Genomic DNA, 25716 nt, shown 5'->3' on the forward strand with positions numbered 1-25716 from the left:
TTCTATTTTTTTGTGGGCTAGAAACTAGACCTGTGGACTACGCAAGTCACAGATTAGCTAGGATGATAACAGAAATTTTTGAGCGAGAGTGGGTGAGTAAGCTAAAAAAAATTTTTTTTTGGATTGAAATTTCTAATTTTCAAAAGGAATTTTTCCTAATCTTCGGCAATTGCCCTGCTCATTCTCAAACAACACATTTCGATACACTTATGCTTTTGTTCTTCAACATAACTCGAGATTTTTCGGAAACTTTTCGTAGGGGGTCATTCAAGTATTACGTCAGCATCGAGGGGGGGGAGGGGGGTTTCGGATTTGCTGACTTTTGATGACAAGGGGGCGTGTTTCAAGGTTTCTTACGTCATCAACCACCCTTTTTGAAGATATGAAATATTCTAAGCTGCTGACAAGGGGTATAGGGGGTCATAAATGGCTAAAAATCTGCTTACGTAATACTTGAATGAACCCTAGAAAACGGTAGACAATTTCTTTTTAATTTATTTATAGATGATGGAAGGGAATTTGTTCAACTATGTACAGGGTGGGCAAAAAGTGTGTAGAAACTTTAAAAATGAATAAAAACCGGAAAAATAACCGAAATGAAATGAAAAACGGTTTGCAGGGTTAGCATCGATAGGTGACGGGAATTTTTTAAGACAGGGAAAAAAACAACTAAGAACACAGCCGATATGTGGCACTAGTACGAGCGACTTCGATGGAAATATGCAAATGGGACGGTTATAAGAATTTGCGCTCCTAGTCCACAACCAGTTCACCGTTGCAAACCGTATATGTGGACCTGCTGCACTCTGCCGTTGCTGGATTTGTAATGGTGGTGGTAATGTGGAACACATACTGCTGTAATAAACGATTTAGAGGCATTCTGTTCGTTATTTGCGTATCTTTTCTTTGACTTGCGTTCGTCAACGCCACCTATCGGCTGTCTTTGAGTTTTTCCCCTGTATTAAAAAAAAATTCCCGTGACCTAGCGATGCTAACCCTGCAAACCGTTTTTTATCTCGGTTATTTTTCCGGTTTTTATGAATTGTTAAAGTTCCTACGGACTTTTTGCTTACCCTGTATAAGTACATAAGTACATGGCATAGATGACGTTTAAAAATCTTCAGAGAGAGATATCAAATGAAATCTCTCTCGCTAACTACGACATGCTCATCGACACTTTTTTCGGTGTCGAGTTATCGTGGTACCACCGTATTAACCGGTTCATATTCAGAATAAAAAAAGTTCTAAGTAATTTAAATACAAATACAAATACAACGCCACAACAGGCAAATTGCCCAACGAGGTGGCTGACTTATGAACATCATGGATCCCCGAGCCATTTTTTGCAGGCCCTACCTACTACTGCTACATCACACATGAAACTCCCCCCCCCCCCCCGCGGAACCCCCCAACGAATCGGTACATGCGGGAATGTGCGTGTACGTGTAGTGCAACCTGACGTAAAGTTTGTTTCTGTGTGTAATGCTTGTTATGTGTAGTACTGTCATCTGCCCCCAGTTTTTCTAACAGTGAGTGAAGTGTTATGATTGAATTATTTATCGTTGTAGGACTGTTGCTCTCTGTGGCGAGACTTTTTAATGGGGGGATCGGCTCGCATTTGCGCCTTGAAGTTGGGAACCACAGAAAACCAACTTCAGCCGACCACCACTGTGGGGTTCGAACCCGGATCCTCGCATCACGAGTCCGGCACTATAACCACTCGACCACCACAGCGGCAACCACCACATTTCTTTGCTGATTTATTGTATTTTCGGGAATTTCTACGACACCCGGATATTCCGCGAAATTGATTATAAAAAATTGAACTACTTCTAAAAGGAAGAAAAAAAGAAGTGAAATGACAAAGAATTCACATGAATTTCCTGTTTCCGGACGTCTAAACAACCATTATTTAGACGAAAAATTAATCACAATAAAATGCATGTGGCAGAGATCGGACAGGATTCGCACATCCGTCGGCTCAACAACTCCACATTTGTCCCCCTTTTACATGACCGGCATCGCATCAAAGTACAGTATCATAAAAAGCTCGAGCCAACCGGTACTAAAAATCACTTGAGTGCTTATCTCTCATGTTATCTTCCTTTTGAATTCGGAAACTAGTTATTTTTCATGGTATGCGTGCAGTTGTTGTTTTTTTTCCACGCTGGAACGAATGAACACGGACGGAGTTTGCCATACCTAACTAGAGATACCTGCGGATAGAGATACACATCTGATAATGATTCGGCTTCTCGTCCTTTCCGACGTCAATTACCCTTTGAAATATAAATTGAATCAATGTCTAGCAGAACTGAATCAAACACGCTCTTACTCTCTCTAGTTAATCTTGAGGGGAGAAATTGTTATTTTTCCAAAACACGGAACACCACGCGTTTCTTTTCTATTTTGGGGGAAGAAGTGGTCCTTTTTGTATTCGTGTTGGTGGACATTCTCTAACTAGTTCCGTCACTCTTTATATAATGCCCTGTTCACTGTTTTTTCCTGTCCACAGGGTGAACGTGACCTATTCTGGCAAACGATAGGAAGTGATAGACGAAGTGGACCATAAAACACCCTACCAACCCTGTCCTGTCTCGAACCGTTTTCGAGTTGTGGGGGGGGGGGGGATAATCGATGCGTCGATTCAGAAAAAATACCAAAATTTGTGAACTTTCTGAGAGATATACACGAGAGATATAACTCAGCTCATATTTGGAAAAAGCAGAACAAAACCTATATAAGGTAACACCAATTCAATTTAAATATCTTTATTTAATGTATTTTTGTTTTCGTGAGCAACAAACGCTGAAAAATTGGCAAAGTTTAAAACCGACTTGTCACCAAATTTTTAAATAACCAATTCCGCAAACACCTTTCCAGCTAAAATCGATCAGATCTACCAGAAACTTGTTCGTTGGACCAGCTTCCGAAAGAGCCTGCAATAAATGATATCGGTGTTCAGAAAAAATTTAGCCTTTTGTTTTACAATGATTTATTAATTCGCCGTCAATCAACTGCTTTTACAAGGGACACCAGTATCGATTGGTAAGGAACAATTCTAGATTGTGGTGTCAAAGGGAATTTTTCTCTAACAGGGTTGGGAACAAATGGAATAGCTTACCCCCGTGGGTAGTAAATGCGTACACAATTGACACGTTTAAAAAGAAATACGATAAACATGTTGAGGAAAATCGAGAAGCTATCCATACTTAGACTAAGACAACCACACCTATTCTTGGGCATTATATAATATTTCATCATGTATATATATATATTAATTGTAATTGCATTTTTAATTGGGTTGCTGTATTTTAGTCATATATGACATCCATATTTGTTATGGGCATATTTTTCTCAGCCACCTCGTCGGGCATTTCGCCTGTTGTGGCCTTGTATTTGTATAAGAACATCACTGAGATAGGCGTTTGTGGGAGTGAACATTATACAAAATTTGGCGATAATTCGATTTTACACTTAGCCAATCTCTCAGCGCTTGTAGCTTGCCATTAAAACCAGATATCCTGATAGAGGTGATGTCACCTTATAGGATTTTTTTATGTACAATCAAACTGTTGCCAAAACCTGTAATCGCAAATTCACGTCGAATATCTTTGTCAAACGCTGATTTCAGCGATGAATTTTGCGAACCAAAAAGACTAAATTTCTCCTTAACCAGAACACCGGTATAGTTTATTGAAGTTTTTTTTTTTCGAAATCTGATGGAATGGAGAAATTTTTGGTGAATTTGACCGATTGTAACTGGAAGAGTGTTTGCGGAATTACCGATTTAAAATTTTGGCAGCAATTAGATTTTGAACTTTGCCAATACTCGCGCTTGTTGCTCTCTATTAAATCCAGATATTCTAAGGAAAATGAAGTCACCTCTTATAGGATTTTTTCTGTTCTTTCCAAATATGTGCTTAGTTTGTGCCTGGGTCTCTCAGAACATTCTCAAATTTGGATTTTTTGCGGACTTACGCACTTTCCTTCTACAATCGATTATTCACCATAACTCGAAAACGGTTCCAGATAGGACAGTGGTGGCAGTGTGTTTTACGGTCCACTTAGGCTCGTCTATCACTCCTTTTCTTTTGGCAAAATAGGTCACGTTCATCCTGTGTAACGCAATACTTATAGTCACTGTGGGAAGAAGGAAGGTTAAAAGCACTGTGGTGGTAATTTTTCAATGTTAGTTAAGAGCTGTCGGAAAAGAAGTAGCTTTCATCGAGTATTTGAATAGCCACAAATTATTCTAGGGACGGTGGTCACGCGATGCTTAACTGCCTTCTTCGATATATTTCTAGCGTCCATTGCTGTCGCTTAAACGATGGAAAGAGCCTTTGAGCCATCTGTAATTTACTACCTTTAATTTGTGTTAAAATAAAAATGGTAATTTTTTGCGGTCCCTGAGTGTATTGTGCATATAAAATCATCTCCTTTCACAGAACACTTTAAAAAAGTCCGCTTCACGAAGAACGAAGAGCAGTCTTCTTAAAGAAATTATAATGTATATTTTTGTCACACTGAAAAATAATAATAATAATAGCGATTCTAGAGGATACAGTCAGATACGCACACTTGATGTCACCGAGCAATTTCGAAACTACAAAGTAGGTTCGATTCGACAGATGTTCTCGTAGATCATAACAACTCCAAACGAATGAAAAGCACACATTTTTTTTTTTGTTTTCCTATTGTTTTAATCTCTTCCCGCAGCCATTTCGCACACAGTACATACATCACTGAGAGCAAACGGATGGATGTGGTTGGCAGAGCGCGAAATCATTTGTGAATAAGGGCCGAAAAAAAAAAAAATCCGAATTCTGAGTAAAAGCCAACATACGATACGAGATACGAAGCAAAGGGCTAATCATTTCAATCAGTGGCCAATCATGAAAACAACATATCTACGGAATACCTTACAATCAAGTCTCTCGGTCTTTTTATCCAGCCAGAATTCGGGATGTGCCCACTGTGTACAACACAGTATTAGGGATTCCTCTCACTCGGGTCGGAGGGATTGAGATGGAAGCACGGCTCGTTGACCGTTTCTCGTACGCGAGAAATACAAAGCAGCAGCTGGAAGGCTGCAGATACGTGATCGAAATCAACGATCGGAATCCTGTCATGGCGCATTGAAATCCAACCGAAAAAACATCCGAATACACTGACTATAATCCGAACTATAAGAGAAAAAGAAAACAACTTTTGAAACGAGATGCGCTCGTGCGCAACAAGCTCTGGTAACATGAGTGAGAAATACTACTGTATCTCTGGACTGGTATCATCCGAAAAAAAGTTGACTAGTGAGCAATTGCACTTCTTGTAATCCGTAAATGAAAGAAGTTTATGGCGTCAAGAATTATCCGTTGAAAAATATTGAGGCCATCTAACACTTCGGAAAAACTGACAAATTTGGAACTTGCTAATACGGAAAATTTAATGGCAATCGGTGACAACGGTTGCTTCTTGACGGGCGGTGGGGGGGGGGGGGGATGTATTCCACATTTAAAACATGCAACCAAGTTGAAAACGTCATTTCTGAAGAAAGATTTGTGAACCAGTTTCTCTTTCCTTGCGCTTTTCCTCATAAGATTTGACTCAACAGTGGAAAAAATAGTCATATTTTGGCAAAAAAGGGTTGATTTTGAGAAAACAATATTTCAAATCACTTCACAAATCTGGTGCTAAATTTGTATGGGGGAAGGTAACACGCAATAGCAATGTTAAAACAACACTCTACACCAGTGATTTCCAACGTGGGCGTTAACGCCCCCGGGGGAGGGTGATGGAATGTTCCAGGGGGGCGGTAGAAGCTACGGGTTTAACATAGGATCCTATGGGTTAGATTGCGTTGGAGGCGATGGGGGATAAAAAAATTTTGGAAACTATGCTCTACACGAAGAGAAAAAGCATCAATAGTAAGAAAAAACTAGGCTCCTTAAGGGATTGAATATTTCAGTTTATTTCAATATGCTGTAATTACTTTCGTTGGGTAAACATCAGCGTTAATTTGTAAATTCTGTGCTGATTAATAAATGAAGACACCTGTATCATTGGCTATTTAAATCAGCCTGAATAGACTCGTCGGGATAAGGAAAGGTGTCCAAATTGACAAGGATAAAGAAAGGTGTCCACAAGCCAACATATTTGACTTGTTGCAAAGAGACACGACGTGTCTGTCACCTTGCCGAAACTAGAGGGCTAACTGGCTTCAAGCAAGCTATTAAACATCGATCGTTGTATTGTTTTGCTTAAACGTGGGTGCACTGCATGACTCATACAGCCAGAAAAACCAACAAAAGCACAACTCACTGGATAGTAAATCGCCCATGGATGGCGATAGACTTGAGTTGTGATCGGTTTGAAAGAAAAAAGAGAGTGTATTTTTTCGCGTACACACATCTTTTTCAATTCAACTTATTCTGAAGGCAGTTTCTTATGTGATGTGCAGGGTGTCCTGCATATCAAAATCCTGATGCGGACTTCATCCCATTTACCATTCCTCGCAGAGGTATGGCTCTAATTTGAAAAATGCTCAAACTGTGTTCAGAAATCCCTCTGTACCAGCTTTGAGAGTGAAGACGTGACGCATGCAAATTGCCATGCTGTGACGTGCACATCTGACGTTGCCTGCATGTAAACCACAATCAATCTGGAAACGAGGCTGTTCTTCACTCACTCTGTCTCTAGTCACCACATCGGCACTGGTCGTGCTGATGATCCAAATTCACAATTTTATGTAATTAATTATGACCTAATATTTAATCGTTGAATGTTTGATTGTTAACAGTTTAAAAAATAGTTGTTAACCCTTCAAGTTCGTACTTTCAGTATGGAGTCATACATCATACCCACCAGAAAGATACAGTGTGTCACAAAATAATTTAAAAAAAATTATAAGGACACCCCCGTCTTAAAAACCCAATCAGAAAGTTGTTGCCCTCTCTGTCATGAGGCCAACAAAAAAATTCCACGTTACTAAATGAAATATTTGCAAAGATATTTGAATTCAAAATCGGAGGAAAGTTGGAAAAAAACAGCATAAATTAACAGCGACAATACATCTTTCCCAACCTTTCTCCGTTTTTTGAATTCAATTATCTCAGTGAATATTGCACTTTGAAACGATTTTTTTTTTGTTGGTCTCAGAAGACAGGGCAACAAGTTTCTAATTGGGTTTTTTAAGACACGGTGCCCATCTAAAAAATTTCAATTTGTTTATTTTGTGACACAGGGCAATGCCACTCTCAAAACAGATAAAGGGCGATTTCTGAACGCATTTTTTAAACTGGAACCCATACTTCTACCACGAACGGTTGATGAGATAAGGGCCGAATTAAGACTTGCAGGACTCCCTGTTTAATAAACACATTTTATAGGTAACTACTGTACTTTCAATCGATGTACACCTTGCTGTTGCATTGCACCACTGTAAGAATAATTTTTTATAAAATGGACTTTTTTTTTATCATCAAAACAGACAACCTTTAGATTCTATCAGTCCGTTATAATGGGGTTCCACTTTGTATTTAAGAATGTCCTTGATGCCATTTTTTATTGAGAAAGTTTCTCTTTAAAATCCTTGAAAAACTTGCAACAAGGAGAGATAAAATAACAAACACACATGAGAACATTATCCGTATGCATGTAAGTAACCGAAAGAGATAAATTAGATAAATTACCTTCCATGTTTTTACGTCGTATAAAAAATCACTCGTAATTTATGGACAAGAAACACAAGAACTTCATGCATAAAATGAGCTCCCGGGAACGAAAAATCACTTTGATAATACATAAATATAGCTGAAGACTCAAAAAAACAGTGTTTTTTTTTTTCAAGCTGAAAGATGCAGAGATAGATTAAATAACCAGCGTCATGTCGGAACACGATATGTAATATGTACGAAAGCAAGTTTTACTTTGGCTGAGTAAAATGTGCTTGTTAAGAAACGCTTCAAACTTGAAAGCGAAAAGCCCTTAACGAGAACTTCTCCGTTGAGATCAATTTACTTTTCGGCTGAAGATGAATAAATAAATGAAAGCCCCCCCCCCTAAAAAAAGACAGAGAGAATAAAATGTATAGAAAGGGGTTTTGAAGGCACGGTATATACCAGCTTAATCTCTCGTGGGAAGGAGTAGGAGGAGTTCTAATGAAGCTCAGTGTTAAACAGATCACCACTCCAAGCTGCCAGTCGAGACGAAAACAAATGAGATACGGAATTTATCTCACCCGCCTCTCACTATGAAAGATCTCCAAGGAGATCGTGATAGATTTTCCTCCAAGACAGCCAACGAATCTGTCAGGGATACATTCAGAATCTCTTGTTTAGTTTAGAATCCTTTATTAATCCCATTTCCAGTATAACTCCCGCTTGGGGCAAAAGACGAATAAATCTTATCGAAGGAAAGGAGAATAACAACCGTGAATGAGTAGTTGCTCGTCTTCTCTTATTTTCTTGCTTTTTTTTTTTTCTTGCAACAGTAGCAGTTATGCAACAGTCATGGATTTTAATGCTTCTTGGAAAAAAAGACTTGTTTCCCCGTGTCTCTTTGCTGTTTCAAAACTCTCTGCCGCCGGTTTCGAAACTTCTTCTCTTTCTACTACAGCGATTTCAGCATTTGTATCCTTAGTTTGTATGTTGCGTATTCAATTTTGTTTCACTGTTTGTTTATCGGAGATCAAGAGATAGACGGAGAATTATTTTCCTCGAAAATAACGATTTTTAATGTTGGTAAAAGATGGTTCAATTTTTTTTTTTTTCAGGTTTGAATTGGTGGTTTTCAATACGTAACAGAGAAACGACGGACGGGAAGATCATCATCAAGTGACGAAAATCATGGACAACCAAGATAGTTGTCCAAGATATAAGATGCTATTATGTTTATGTAGCCAAATGAACTTAAACCCTCTAAATATATCAAACTGATTTTTCACCTGTGTTTGTGTGGTTTGATAATTTCCTTTGTTCTACAATTTTCTACCGGTTTTCGCCAATTTCTTCCTACGCAATACACCAAAAAAAAAGGCATGATTCTCTTATGTAATACCGGATAATGTAAGCATTTGGATATTGTTATCACTTTCCCAAAGTGCGGACCAGATACATACCTCAACATTGAAAAAAGTCGTTTATAGTTATCAATTCTTTTTTTCACTGATTTTTCAGTTTCTTTTACTTCATCAGATCCACATTTCTTATACAGAAAGATTTTCTCAAACGATCTAGATCTATAACATACATGCTCCAGCCATGGTCCGCGGACCGAATATGGCCCTCGAAGTTATCTGATGCGGCCCATGACCTCAAACACAACAAAAAAAATAAGCAGCACATTCAAAAATCGAGCCGCGACACAGATATTGGGTCCCATGGCATATTCATAGATCTCACTTGAGTGATCCGCGGCGCACGGCATATTCCTAGTTCACTTAAGAGACCGCGGCATATTTGCGCATCTTTTAAGTAACCCACGACATAGTTCTTGAGCACTCTAGCGGTCCGCGACTCATCACTTCTAAGTGACCTACGGTACAGTTGCAGGTAACATCGTGGCACATTTCTAAATCACTTAAATAACCTGCGGTGCTGTTCTAGATCACTTAAGTGGCCCGCGATGCATTTTTAAACCAATGAAAACAGAGTGGTCCACACTCTTCTAAAGGCTGAGCACCCTTGATCTCTATAAAATGTAGGTTTCTTGAAAAGCTCCCGAATCCACATTGAGCAGTTCTATTTCAACCCCTCACAATGGTCGAATTTAAAAAAAGTGACACAATTTTTTCTTGAAATTAAAAAAAAAAATCATGTTTTAGAATCTTCTCTTCAGGTTTAGAAGAATCATGCTTTAGTTATGGAGAAAATGCAGCAGCACGATTGAACATTAAGCAACCAGCTTTCGTGCAAAGAAAAAGCCAGCCCTTTTTTTTCCACACAAAACGAGACGAGTGGTCATCACATTAACATAAGCATTTCTTTCGGATACAGTTATCAATGTGTTACTGTTATCTATGTGATCCCGTTAAGCGGCACTCGCTGTATTTGATTTTTCGCGAATTTTCTTTTGGCGTTGTCAGTGCCATTACGAACACCAAACGAACATATCAATCACGTTTCCCATTTGCTTCGGATCTCATGTTTTTACTCGGGACTAATAAAAAGTAGCAGGATAAAACTTTTCTTTCTCTGCCCCCCCCTTCGAAATGGTTGGTTCAAAGAAAATTCTCTTCAAATATTCATTAGCTTGAACGTGATTAAAATTGGTGAATAAAAGGAGGAGAGGAATATAAGAGAGAAGATCTCGCTCAAAACCCATCGCTCGAAGACGCAAATGGTTCTTAAAATGACTAAGTAGTGCTTCGCTCATTTTACAAACGGAGGGGGGTATAGAAATAAATTTTTCACCTAGATTAAAAATTATCTTTTCTTCTCCTCCATTTCCAAGGAAGGAGAAGAAGAATTGCTTCTTCAAACTATAAAATGTATTTCTCTATCTCTCTCTCTCTCTCTTTCTCTCGTTTGAGATTTTCCCAAAAGCCTTTATATAAAAGGGGCTTCTTCTTTTCCTCCTACGCCCTCCGTCATTTTCTGGCGAAAGAATTTCATTTTCATGTCGTCTTATTAGTGTTTTGAAAAGATTCCTTATATATTTGTACTCTAAAGGAGAGACAGAGAGAGAGAGAGAGAGAGAGAGAGAGAGAGAGAGAGAGAGATCTCGAGACTTGATGGTTTTCTCTTCGCCTTTTAAATTCATCTAATTCCCCTCTTTCGCTCATTGTAATTTTCGTTAGCGTCCGAAAATGTTTCATTTGTAGTTGCTCACAAAGGAAAGTAAAACCCTCCGTCTCTTTCCTCTGCCATTCTCTCTCTCTTCAAAAGCCTTTGAATCGCAAAATACAAATCATAACATTCTTAAATGCAATAAGAACCTCCCTTTTAAGGCGAAATTCCCAAGATGAGGGACTGTCGCGGAAAACTCGAACACTTAATTGCAGGTTCTCGGGAGCTGCCATTAATTTACGGCTACCATCTGAGTTTCCGACAAAAATAATGAACTCGTAGACCAATTAAATTATATAACAGCTTTTGTGAAACTGTGTGAAGAACCGTCCATAAATATTCGCATCAATTAGACCAGCGGTTTTCAACCTTTTTTGTCTTGAAACTTTGTATATTTCTCAACACTAAAATGTTTCTTACTTTAACGAGAGGATTTTTTTCATTAAAATGATTTAGAAAGAAATTTATGGCACAAAATAGAAGGTAATTTGGGGATTTTCGAAAAAAGTTGCATGTTGTTGAAGTTAAAATTCGAGGGAAAATAACCACCGCATAAAAATCCTAAATGCTCTCGTTAAATTGTAGAAAAATCTCCGTAGAATTTAAGAAGAAACTCGAGTGCGTAAAGTGAATAGAAAATTTTAAATGTTCCTTAATGAAAGGGGAATTTTTTGCTATAGGAAAGCATGGGGAGCCAAAATCGCGCACCCACCAACCTCCTTAAGGCCGGTCGCCCACTGGAAGCCGACAACGCGTTTTTTTTTCCTGTGTAATTTCCTTCTTAATAGCAATAAAAGGACGTAGGTCCAATAGGACGGCCTGCCACAGTTTGAATTTAATAAAAAGAAATATAAATTCAAACTGTGTGTGTGTGGGCAGGCCGTCCTATTGGGTACGCAGCTTCAGATTTCTATAGATTCCGATATAGATCATAGAGACGAGCATATTGATGATGTTACACTAGGATGCTTCTGAATGTGTCGAAAAATCGTAGTTGCAGATACTTAATCTAACCTACTAGCTGACATTGACGAGATATCTCGCCTTCTTTATAGCTTTTAGTTTTAACAATGAAAAGCCCAGATATTTTGCAAGCTGATTTCTCAATGAAAGATTTTCCTATTTCCCCTTACTATGCATCCGCCGAAAATTGGAAACTTGGAAGAAATCCTTCGTTATATATAAAAGAATATGGAATTTACAAGGGGACTTGACAATTTCTGTTATACTGTTTAGATGGTTAATTACGTGGATAGTATGACGATATAGTCAGAGCCAGAGCACCTCTCCCCGTTACATGCTGGAATTCATGTCTCGATGTTCATCTGTTGGAATTCTGGCACTACGCATGCATTGGCACACTGTAGGTCTTTTGAAATATTTGTTTTATTTAAAAAAAAACTATTTTCTATCTTATTTACAAACATTGAGCAAAATTAAGCAGAAAAATTCACATCTTCTATGCCTTTTTTTCTCATTATATATGTATACAGGGTGAATAGCAAACAGGGAGGAGAAGGGGCTATGGCATTTTACTGGCAAACCGTTATCCTAAAGGTATACTTTCAATGGGAAAAAGTTTCCAAATAACCTCAGATATGTCATTCACGTTACAAGGGGTTGTATGGTTATTAAAATAAAAAATGAACTTTTTATACCGTCCCCGTGTGACCTAAAACTCAATTAGATAGTTGTTGCCTTGTCTCTAATGATTCCACTGAGATATTGTCACTGAGATATTCGAATTCAAAAAAGGAGGGAATTTGTAAAAAGAAAAAAAACCATTAAATGCTCATAAGAGCTGTTTTTTCTCCAACTATCCTCCGTTTTTGGAATACCTCAGTGAATATTGCACTTTAGAAACGCGCAATTCTTTTGTTGGCATCAAGAGAGAGACAAGGCAACAACTATCTAATTGGGTTTTGGGTCACACGAGGACTGTATAAAAGTTTATTTTTTTTATTTCAATAACTACGTAACCCCTTGCAACATGAATGACATATCTGAGCATTAAACGTTTTTGGAAAATTTTTGCAATTTTAAATATACCTCTAGGATCAGCGATTCGCCAGTAAAATGCCATAGCCCCTCCTGTTTTTGCTATGCACCCTGTATATTTATTACATGTATTTTTTTCTTATATGAGAAGGTGTCAATGGCTAAAATTGACAATTGCTGATAGAGCTTGGGCCGCGTAGCTTGGAAAGTAAAAAAAGGTAATATTATAATGATATTGGTTAAACTTCCGCATGTATTTTATAAAAATACATCAAAAAATGAAATCGTTTCCTTTTTATTATGTTCATTATATCGATAAACAGATAAGGAAATTATTTTGTAATAAAACAAAGAAAAACATACAATGTGACTTTTCTTTCCAAGCGAACATGGTTCAGGTTCTATCGTCGATTGCCAATTTTAGCCATTCCTACTACAACATCGTCAACATGATGTGACTTACAAGCAGTGCCGTCTTAACGCATGGGCCTGGGGGTTTCAAGGAAAGAGGGGCCTCACAAAAACGAGATGTAGCCGAATTTTTCGAGAATTTTTCAGGTAGGGCTTCAGGGTCTTTCTCTTGGCCTGGGGAGCCCATGATGATCTTACGACGGTCCTGCTTACGGATGCGATAGTGTGTGATAAAGACCTCGCGAGCACTCTTCAGCTCCCCAGTGAGCACAGTGAGCACCTTCATTTTCACCAGACAGTAACTCCGGTTATATCGCCACACAGCAGTTTAATACCGATCGAGTTGGGCGGAAATCTAGAGATAGTCATGTTAGACTTCCGCATGCGCATGTTTTAATCGCATAGAACAAGTTTAAGGGGTATCTGATCCAGAATTTGCAAGCTTATATGAGTACGCTTATCTGATTTAGAGTACAGTCATAAGGTTTCTATTTGGGGGGGAGGGTCATTTACGGACAAGATTGACATTAATGTCCCACTTTACGTATGTACTTGAGGTTACGGAGCACGTACGAAAATAAAATTTCAAAATCGAATCGATGTCAGACGACGATTATTTTTATTTCGTTTGGTTCAGTTTTCATTCAGCTCACGAAACACATATACAGACCTCGACGATATAATCCAGGGATTCTTAACCTACAGGTTGCGGCCAAAACTTGGGTCACAGGAGCTTGCGAAACGGATCGTTCAAATCCCTTAATAGCCAGGGGCTATTGAGCTATGGGTACCGACCCAAACTTAACTTGATTCTCAGGGGGCTTCTGAGATGGGTCGTACTAAATCCCTCAAGTCCAGGGATTCTTGAACTATGGGTCACGACCCAAACTTGATTTGCAGGGACTTCCGAGATAGGTCGTGCAGATTACCTTACAGCCAGGGATTCTTGAGTGATCTTCACGATACGAACACGATTCGCAGAAGGCTTCCCAGATGAGCCGTACAAATCGAATTACAGTCCTGTTATAAATGCTCTTATTGCGTCACTGGTTTCGCTTATTTCAAAAAACAAACAGTCCCCATGGGTCGCGAAGCTGATCTTGTTTATTTTGGGCCACGGCTGAAAAAAACGTCAAGAACCCCCGGTGTAATCACGCGCAGCCTTATAACATGTTTTGCCGCACGTTGACTGCACTGCAGTGAAGCCGATGCTCCCGTTCAAGAATCAACGTGACGGCCAGCAATGGTGATAAATGTCTTAATTTCGAGCAGATTTGTCGGAAATATCTTTATGGACGATCCCCATACCAAACACAAGCCTTATATAATACAACACTGACGACTCACTCGGTTCTTGGCTTTGAGTCGGCGGCATTACCTGTAAATTGCCTTCATTTCCGCTCTTTCTCTCTCTTTTAAAGAGGATTCCACACACCCCCCCCCCACCCCCCTTCTTATTTTTTGGTGCTCCCAAGAACAAAATGGGTGGCTCAGCGAGTTCTTTTCCCGACTTCCTTCCCGTCTCCAGGAAATATGTAAGGAAAAGAGCATTAAGAAGAAGATCTCTTTTTCGGGGGGCCCCCTTTCATCAGTGTCTTCGTCTTTCTTTGGCAAATATGATTTATTGAGAAGGCAGTGCCTTTTGTTAACGCTGAATGGATTTTCTGCTGGCAATTATTTCCGTTTTTGAATTAGGTACAGAAGGATTTGTAATTTCAATGGCTTTTCAGGACGAACTCCCCCCCCCCCCGCCCCCAGAATAATAATAATATTATTGTATTCTCTTTTGAGCAAAGGAATGGGTGGGGGGAGTGCGTGGGCGCAAACTAATAAACGTGATCCGAAACGGAAAAATGATGTCGACTTTATTTTCGCTAATAATGAATGAGAATCACATGAATGTTATTTTATGCTTTCATAAAAGCGTCAAAAATATATTTCATTATTATTATTATTCGCTACTTTATGCGAGTAATTCACGAAAAGACGTCCATTCTCGATCATTTAACGTGGGACATGTGATAGGATTTATATGGAAGTAGCTTTTACTTTTTCCGTTCATTGGACAATGTTCTCCCATTCTATGGTTTCCGAAGTCGAATAATGGGAGCGATTACCCATTTGCCTGAGGAATTACGGAATTGCAATAAAAGGTTGTTGAATGGTTTTACTCAGTAGCTCTCAAAGTGTGTGTCGTGTCTCTTAGAGGTGTGCGATTACCTGTCGACATTGATATGTGTTGGCTCAGTCCTTCAAAGTGGCACTTTATCAGGCTATTCTGTGGGTCTGATAAGCGTTGATTGAGGCAAGGGAACCTCTGGTGGCAAAGTTTGCATACATAGCTGGTTCAAGAGCGCATTACAGCTTCTTTTCTTGTCCTCGCGAAAAATCAAGATACACTTGACCAATGGATCTCAACCTTTGGAAGTCCGCGGCCCGGTAAATCTATTTTGCGTAAGTGGAAGGCCTTCTCCAGACCAACCGTGACCCCCCCCCCCCCCCGTTTAAGTGAAAAAGGTCCAGTCATACACCCAACTAACGAGAAATTAATGGGAAAAAACGAAACTGCAAACCACCAACTCTGGCCATACCGCTATATTACAATTTACTGCCATTAGTGAGATGGGTTGGAAGTAAAGGCGCTGTCTAGTGGTGGTCGCCTCGAGTTCGTTAGAGAAAATATCTTATCTATATCCTGCCTTGGGTTCGAACCCGGGACCCTGATAACAACCTTCACGATGGTAGACGAGCATCTTACCACCATGCCACTCGGGTACGATAAACTGCGAACCAGTCACGGTCCGATGTGACTAGTGTTAGGGCCCGGTACTGAGCCGCAGTCCGGCGGTTGAGAAACACTGCACTCAAAAGTGCATCCATCACGAATACAAAGCCATGTACTGAGGTTTCTTATGAATTTTAAGGCATTGTGTAACCTTGGTAACCTTGGCAAATGAACCCTCTCATCTGAGACCAAAGGCTCCACCCATTCCCATACTTTTTACGCATTAAGTTCATTTTTCGAGTAAATTTATAGCGGAAAAAAATTATAAACTAATTTAAATTAATAATAACTTAAAAATTATAAATTAACTTCCACCTGTGCGTCTCTATGCTGGAATAGATTGATTTTCCGTCTTGTGGAAGCTCTATCCAATATCATAGTCCTGGCTCAGGCTACGGCACCTATTGGCAATATCAATGGAGCAGCGTATACTGACACTACTTCGGCATATGTAGCGTCCCTTATGGAGGGGGTATTCCGTTGAAACTTTGTATATACGGTGTATGGAAAATGGGAAAATGTAAAATTCAATAAAAAAAAGGGCTACTTTTTCACCTGTTGGTCGAAAAAATTGAACTTTTTTTATTTTATTTCATAAATTTCTTCCCATGGTCTCATCCTAAGATCTTCCCATTTAAGATATCCTAAAATTTTAGATAAGCAATATTTTTAGGAAAAACCACTCAGAGTACGGGAACTTTAATTATAATCACCCTGTACATGGAGTTATTAAAAAAATTACCTTCCTCTACAAAAATTTCTTATAAGGATGCACCATATGAGACTCACCTAAAGCCAAAAAGTGTTGAAAATTATATTAAAGGATATTTTTCTGTTCGAGACACTTTTACAAGTCCAAGCTGACATCCGCACAAATAATATGGATCAAGAATATAATAAGGGATGAAGCATGTCTCACCCCTAAATAAATATATAATATTTATCTGTGTATATGTGTGTCCTCAGCTCGGAATTGGAACAGCTCCTACTGCTGCTGCTGTCCCGGATGTCTCTGGAGAACAGTGATCCATATTTCAGTGAGGAAGACCGCCTTGGAAGAAGAAGAAGAAGTCATTTTCGCACAGACGAATCAGAGAACCGGAAAAATGTCTGCTTCTGCTGCTCTTCTCTCTCTCTCTCTCTCTCTCTCTTTGTTGTCATCACGTAGAAAAGTCCGGATCAGTATAACGTAATACTTTTCTGGTATGTGTGTGTGTGCGCGCGTGTGGTTCGATGTTGTAGGACATGTTGTCAGAGCAGCTCTCGGTGGCTACATCAAGAGAGAGAGAAAGCTGCCACTATCTCTACTACAGCTTCATTTAGTGAGGAAGGAGGGGTTTTACTTAGCTCCCAATGGGAGATGCCGTCCTCACTATCTGGATGCTGACAGCCGGGATTCGTTGCCTGCCCTTTGAGAAAAATTCTACCCATCTCTCCCATTTTCTCTTCTCCCACAGCTCCTTTTTCCTATTTTCTCTGGGGTTAGCTTTCTCCCCCCCCCCCTTCTGATTTTCCTCATTCGACACCGACCCTCTTCTCTCTGTACTTTTCCAAGGCCTTTATCAACACTTTCGAAATTGTTTAGTCTAAATATAAGCCGGAAAAATTTTTCCAGAGGAAAGCAGGAGGAGGAGGAGATGAAAGAATCCATGGATCCAGAGGAGGAGAGACAGCAGAGGAGGGAATGGTTTTCTGTAAAACCTGCTGTAACACCGAATGTCGCCATGTAGTATGAGTTGTCACCGAGAGCGGAGACTCTCTCTCTCTCTCTCTCCGGCTCTCTCACTCTCCGTCTCTAGGAAAAATTAGTTCCCGCTGCCGAATCTTTAATTAGGCGGGGATTGGGGAAAACGCCTGCCTCCGAAGAAGTTTACGAGAACAAATTAAAGCAAAGTTTCAGAGATAGATAGAGGAGTGAGAGTGAGAGAGAGAGAGAGAGAGGGACCGCGCGTGTGTGTTGCTTCTCTTACCCTCGTCCCGTACTCATTTATAACTGCCGAATTTATCAGTAGCTGGAAAGCTTTTCATAATAATTCTTCCTTTGATGAGATGTTGCTTATATTAGAAATTTGTTAGAACGAGCCTGACTGCGAAGCTAATTACAGACGCCTTAATTTACATTCGATAATAGCTTCAAAAGGATTACATTTGTCTCGATGCCTCTCACCATCGCGATGCACCATCTCCTTGTAACACTGGGATTTCTCTCTCTCTAGTCGCCTCTTTTCATTTCACAGAATACTGTAGTGCTCATTCTCCTCCCTCTATTCCGAAATAATGACAAGCTACTTCCTAATTTATTTCCTATACTCTCGTGGACTGACATTAATAATGCCACTCGAAGAATATCTATCTATCTATCTAGCAGCCTTTGATAAATATGTTGATTAACGTCGAATGAAACTCCGATTTCGGGCTGGGCTTTGTACGAACCGGTGGGAAATAGCCGAACCCAGGAAATCCACCAATATTTTCAGAATGTTTTCACATAATCAGTGTTAGTGTAAAATTTCACGTAATAATTATTTTTCAACTTTTTTTCACTCAACCAAAACACGCAACCTATATGCGTTTTCTACAGCGGTGTTTCCTCAAAGTGGGTGATATCCGGGGCCGGATTAACCATTAAGAAAAATAAACACGTGCTTAAGTCACCAGTAGAATAGAGGGCACCCAAAAAATGATTGAATATAGTACATTTTTTTAATGTAAATTTTTTTCCCCAGCATCAACCATCCTGTAGAAATCCTAAAATATTAAGAGCACTTGATTGAACAGTTGAAGATCTTTATCAAAAGGTTGATCAGGGCTTCAACTAAGGGGGGGGGGCGGGGGGATCTGGTGTCCCGGGCGCTGAGTTTAATCTTTTCCGTTAAAAATTACGGGGAGGGGTGCTAAAATGGATACAGATTCCCCCAAGTAACAGAGTAAATTTTCGTTTCTAGTTGCGGCCCTGAGTGTGACACAAAAGGAGAGAAACTAAGTTAATTGCGAACAAGAACTCGTCTTAATTCTCAGTTTTTGTGTTGAGATTTCACTGAATTTCCATAAAGTAAGCCCAGGGCCGTCTTCAACAGCATCACACGCACACACTGTCCCCCTTTTCTCGGGCAAAACAAAGTTTTCTGTTTTAAGAAAACAGAAAACTTACCTAGCTATAAATATCCTGCCCTACCAATTCACATACATACTCTCTCCAATACTTTAACCATATCAAATTATCATGAGGCTTCCCCAGCATTTGAGGTTCCAAGCCGTGGCATCATAGGTCCTGTGAGAAATATTTTTTTTTGAACACCCTCCCCACTTTCAAATATCTGCTTACCAATTTACATACTTATTCTCGCACATTGTAAACAGATCTAATTATCATGAAGCCTCCTTAAGGTTAGTAAAGTAAAGGGGACGGGGGCACCAAAAACACTTGAGTGCTTATAACGTATCATGCTCAAACTATGCATGTGTAATTGAATAATAGAAACCACACTTATAATTGAATAATACAAACCACACTTATAATTGAATAATACAAACCACACTTATAATTGAATAATACAAACCACACTTATAATTGAATAATACAAACCACACTTATAATTGAATAATACAAACCACACTTATAATTGAATAATACAAACCACACTTATAATTGAATAATACAAACCACACTTATAATTGAATAATACAAACCACACTTATAATTGAATAATACAAACCACACTTATAATTGAATAATACAAACCACACTTATAATTGAATAATACAAACCACACTTATAATTGAATAATACAAACCACACTTATAATTGAATAATACAAACCACACTTATAATTGAATAATACAAACCACACTTATAATTGAATAATACAAACCACACTTATAATTCAAGATATCAAACTATGCATGCGTAATTGAATAACACAAACCATACATATAATTGAAGATATCAAACTATGCATGCAATTGAAGATTACAAACCACACTTTTGATTGAAGATTACAAACCACACTTTTGATTGAAGATTACAAACCACACTTTTGATTGAAGATTACAAACCACACTTTTGATTGAAGATTACAAACCACACTTTTGATTGAAGATTACAAACTGTACTTGTAATTGAATATCGCAAACAATATTGTAATATTAATTATATATTAACAAATATTAACAATCGTAAATATTGCAAATTTTTAGTTACTTCAATATTCCGTGCGAAAAATAATAATAATAAGGCTTACAAACCGTTTATAACACCGTTGGTAAAATTCATATTTTGATGCGAACGAGAAAAAAAAAAAATCTTTCTCGTACAATGTACGAGTACAGTACTTTAAGTCTTGCTTATTCCAACGTTACACGCAACATAGTGTTATCGGTGCATGAATTTCCATTCATAGAAATAAAATTTCTAATACTTTTTTTCCACACCATGGGAATTTTTCCAACTTTTCTTGTGGACTTTATCCTCCATGTTTTTATTTTTATTTACTCCTAAAATTTTTGTCAATTTTTCCCGTTTTTATTCGCGTGTATTTTATACACAGACATATTTTTTTCCCTAAAAAAAAAGGAATAAAGAAGCGCTTGAGAACATCGAATCCCACGAAGCGACCTGCTCTACATCGGTATCTGTAAACCATGCGGAGTAGGGGTTTTTATTTCCTCTGGACACCCATCCTTTTTCCCAACATTTCTTTACGAAAAAATAAAATAAAATAGAGATTTTTTCAAAAAAAAAAGAAGACATTTTATTCTCAACCCGAATGTGTCCTATTCTATGTCTTCCTTTTTTCAAGGATTTCTCTCTCTTTGAATCCTCTTTTCATTCTCTGCGATGCAGAAGCCGAGCCTTCTGTAAACATGCCCCCCTGGTGTCCAGAACTCGTCTCTCTTCTTGTTTGTTGGAGAATAAGAAGAAGATGGAGAACAGAGAGAAGAAAAGAGGATGAGGAAGAGCTCCTCTCTCTCTCTATCCAAGGAGAGAAAAGGAGAGCGGGATGATAGAATAAAGTCAATGGTGGGGGGGCCAGAAAGAAATGATGGAGAACTAGCGGGTGCAAGATGGCTGGACGTTGCTTGGACGTTGGCCGGTGAAGTGAAGAAACAACCAAAGGAGAAGAAGAAAAAAAAATAGAATATTTTTTCTCTTTTTTATCCTCTTTTCTTCTCTTTTCTGAAGGAGGTATGTCCAGTGTCCGATCACAGCAATCAGCCACACCATCACATCCACCAATAGAGTGCGCTGCTTGTCGAAGCAAGTCGGCCGGACATCAGCCCTTTTACTCCCGATTTTTCTACCGTTTTTTTTTCCTTTTTGGTATCCTGTATTTCCCTTTTCCTTTTTTTTTTCCTCCTTCCATTTCTTTGACTATATACCTACTTTAGGAGTTCTTCGATTCGCAACATGGCACAATCTCCAAAGCTAGCGAAAGGGTTGCTTCTCTTTCTTATTGGCTCGAACAAGATTCTTTTACGACAGCACTGGCCGCTGGAAGAATCACGCCAATGAGAAGATGGACGAGTGACAGTGGAAACGGTAGAAATAATTTGGAATTAATTATATATCCCTCCAATTTTAATATCATTATGATTTACGTTGTATAATCATTTTCTTTGGCGTTTGTGAGAGCAAATAGAAGTGTCAAGAAAAGTGATGTGTAAAAAAAAGTTGTGTGGGGGTGTGTAATGCTGTTGTAATGAAATGTTCAAAATATGCATGCACAATGTTGAACTCATGGTACAATTTTTTTTACCCTTTGAGCGGCAGAGCAGAAATCACTAAAAAAACCCTTCAAAATATATCTTTTTTAATGAATTAAGCTTTCTCCAGATTCAGATTTTAAGCAGGGGCAAACTCGGGGGGGGGGGGGTTGAAAAAGTGTTCCATTGAGAAATCAACAATACATAGTACCAATGCTAAAATAAGGGGCGTTCAAGGAAGCGAGATATCTCGTCAATGCCTCTTGAAGGGGGATAAGAAAAAGGGGTTCTGGTTTAGTGCTACGGATTAACGCAGTGGTTACCAGACTTTCACCACTAACGGCTCCTTTGCCCAATGCATGGTTTATCTGTGGCTCCCCCAGAATAGTTTAGTAGATATTTTCACTAGAAATAACCACTTCAAAGCTTAAATAAGCACACAAATCAAAATCTCTAGTAAAACTGAGAAAAACTGAATTAACGTATTCATGAATTATGCTTAGAATGTAATGCTCAGCTTTTTGGCAATTGGCAAAAGCCAAAAAGCTGAAGTAACAGATTACATATTTGCATGGTTAAGAGGAGGGAAAAATTAAGTGTTTTTTTATATACTCTCGAAAATCATAGTATCAAATCACACCATGTCGGGCCTCGACATGAGACATTAATTAGGCTATGAATGGGAGTACGCGTTAATATTTTCTAGGCTCCATTAAGTTCTGCTTAAAGCAGTCATACTTTTAACTGTACTTCGTTTAAAATTTTTATTTCCTTACATACTTTTCTTGAAAGCTCTTTGTGCCATCCCCCTCCCCCGACCACTTTTCACGGCTCACCGTACTTTTCACCCGTGGCCCCCTTTAGAATACCCCAAAAAACAATGAGGGGATATGACTGCCCAAAATGAAATAGGGCGATAAGGATGAGAGGACTGCTGCATTGGACTAAAGACGTCCCCTTTGCTTATTTATCGCTATATAAAAGAATGTTAAATACCAAATTCAGCCTGCTTTATCAGCCCTTAAAGTTCGCACCAAGAACTCAAAACAATCCCTTAAAGCTACAGTGAATCATTTAGTGAATGCATAATAACATCAATTACATATTAATTCAGTCTTTAAGTACCAAAATAAAGACGCATACTTGAATGGCAAAATTGGGACTGTTGCTTAAAAAAAATATATATATATATATCTTGTCTTATATACAACGTGGAAATTCGAATCAATACCTTCGTGTACCAAAACCAGCAATGTATGTATATTTACTGCAATATAATCGTAAAGCCTGACAGTAAATATACAGTAAAACCTACCTTTTGCGTTCATCGGCTGGACAATATAAGGATAAATTATTATTTTGGCCATAAAAGAGGGGGTGACCGCATCTGAGGGCTGCCAGTTGAGAAGGGTTTTAATGTGTATTCTTTTCATACTTTCATGATTTATCTGTAATATATGGAGAAAGATGAACTCTCTCCAATTGTTATGTAAGATATACTGCAAACTGGCGGTTTCTGTAGGGATAGTTATTTTTGTTACAATTTGTCCCTCTGCCGCTACCGAGACTCAAACCCGGGTCTCTGGAATGCCGACCGAGTGCCCTACCAATTAAGCTATGCTGAGACGCAACACAGATGAAATTTTTCCGAAAACCACCACCTCTACAAAAAATAGTCAATTTTCAGTATCTTGTATTAACAAGTGGAGAGTTCATCTTTCTCTATATGCAAGTCGCCATCTGGTAGCCTTGATGTATTTTGCTGGCCATTAGCTGATTGCTGTCACCGTCCATCGCATGGTGCCATTCATCATATATCTGTGCGTTACAAAGGAGAAATGTTATATCTGTCACTATAGCTTAGTTGGTAGAGAGCACTAGACTGGGTTCGAATAGCGTCAGAGATTAAGTTTTTTCGAAAATCAGTATTCTAGTTAGTTTTCGGTATATCTTCTATTCAAATGTTTTCAACAGCTGGCTGATGAGAGAAAATATATTTTGGAAAGAAAGAAAATTCAACTGCTCCTGCGGGGAATTGAACCCACTTCCTTTCACTTTTCGGGTGAACGCCCTAGACCACTAGACTACAAAGCCAACAAATCTCTCAATCTTTCCTTGGAGCTGGTGTGTACTAGTCCAGTGGTCTAGGACATTCACCCGGAAAGTGAAAGGTCGCGGGTTCAATTCCCGCAGGGCAGTTGAACTTTACATTCTTTCCAAAATGTATCTTTGCATCAGCCAGCTGTGTTAAAAACCTTTGTATGGATAGCGGTGAGTGACATCATCCTCGGATATCTTCTATTGTCTGTAATAATTCCTTCTTCAAACACTGTCTCCCTCTCAATTCTACGACGAACGGTTGATGAGATACAGGCCCAATTAAGACTTACAGGGCACCCTGTAGATACGCCATCCATGGCGTCAATTCAAACCTCAAACACTTCACAAACTTGACACTCGCCCAACACATCTACGATGTTCTTCCAAGTACCGTTTTGGTCAAGATAACGTTACACACAGAAAAAAAAAAAAACCTCGCCAATATTTTCCTGTATCGCCAAGACATACCCTCCCAATGGTCTTGGATCATCGGTTGTATCTTTGGTATATTTCCCCCCCCACTCCTTTCCTCCCTTTGCTTTCTCTTTCTTCTACTAGTACCTCCTTCTGTTCCTTAAACCACCCCCCCCCTCTCTCCCTGTCGCTTGACGCCCACTTCTACCACGCGCCCCCCTTTCCGACGACGATCCTCTCTTGCTCGTGCTCCACCATATACACAACAACTGCAATAGCATCGGAACACATCGGATTTCTTACACACAGTCATTCCAACTGAACTGATACCAAGAAAAAAAAAAAGAGAAGCAAAAAGAGAGAGAGAGAGAGACGAACGAAAGTGAAAAGAAAAGGATCTCTCCAGGCGGACTTTGCCGCCCCGCCATACAACACACAGACAGAGATAGTTTTGTGGAGAAAGATCAATATGGAGGAGGAAAATAGGATGGACTTGAGTTGGCGATGTGGCACGTGGGTTGGGAGAAAATGGAAGTAGACACGCGGTGCACGGACAATAGATTGTGAAAAGCGACTGAAATCTCCCTCAATGGCACAGAGTGGAAATAATAATAATAAAAGAAAAAAAGTAAATACAAAAAAGGGCGAAGATAGGGTAGGATAGGGTAAGGAAAAAAAAAACAGCGTGGTCACTGGACAGAACGGGTGGTGTCAGCAAAGAAGTCCTTTATCGCTCAATTCCACTCAGACAGCACTCGCTCTCTCTCACCATACAGACAGATATTCTCTCTCCTAAAGGTTGTCTATTTCTCCACCTTCTCTTGCTATTTTATTTCACTCTGTGCGTTTCTTTCGCTATTTCTTTTTTTTTTTTAGGTACCCGATTGCATTTGGTCACCTTATGGGCGGTTTTGTTTTTATTCGTATATCGCTGCGATCTGTTGTTTCCAAATGTTTACTTTACTGGCAATGATTCCGGTCACGAGAAAATAAGCCAGATTATTATGAATTTTCTTCGAGTGATTTTCCCCAAACCTAACCATATTAATATTATTATATCTGTATTGTTTCCACCATTATTCCTCGTTGTATACGTATACGATGAATGGGTAAATTCTCTGAATGTTAATTGATTCGGCTAACTCGTGCCGCCTGGCAATCCAGTGGTTAGGGAGCTAGCTTCTGACTGCGCAGGTCTGGGTTCGAATCCCGGTTCGGGCATGGATGTCTACTAACAAATTCCCTGGACAGATCGTAAAGATCTCTTGGGAATACGTAGTGATTACATATTTAAAAAAAAAAAATTTCCGTGAAATAATATTTTAATTTTTTAACCATCTTCCCTGCATTAACGAGATATCTCGCTTTCTTGACAGAATTTTATTGCAGCCGAATCCCCTTTTTTACGAATACCGTTATAGCGAAAATCTCATTTTAACGAACAATTTTCTAATCCACCAGAGAAGTTTAGATAGGAACGATGCAGAAACCTGGAATTCCTTTATAACGAAATTTCGTAAT

The sequence above is a fragment of the Pholcus phalangioides genome, unplaced genomic scaffold (assembly GCF_987345545.1).
Source record: "Pholcus phalangioides strain wild (caught in Gottingen) unplaced genomic scaffold, Ppha-v1.0 ptg000019l_1, whole genome shotgun sequence".
Classification (NCBI taxonomy): Eukaryota; Metazoa; Arthropoda; class Arachnida; order Araneae; family Pholcidae; genus Pholcus; species Pholcus phalangioides.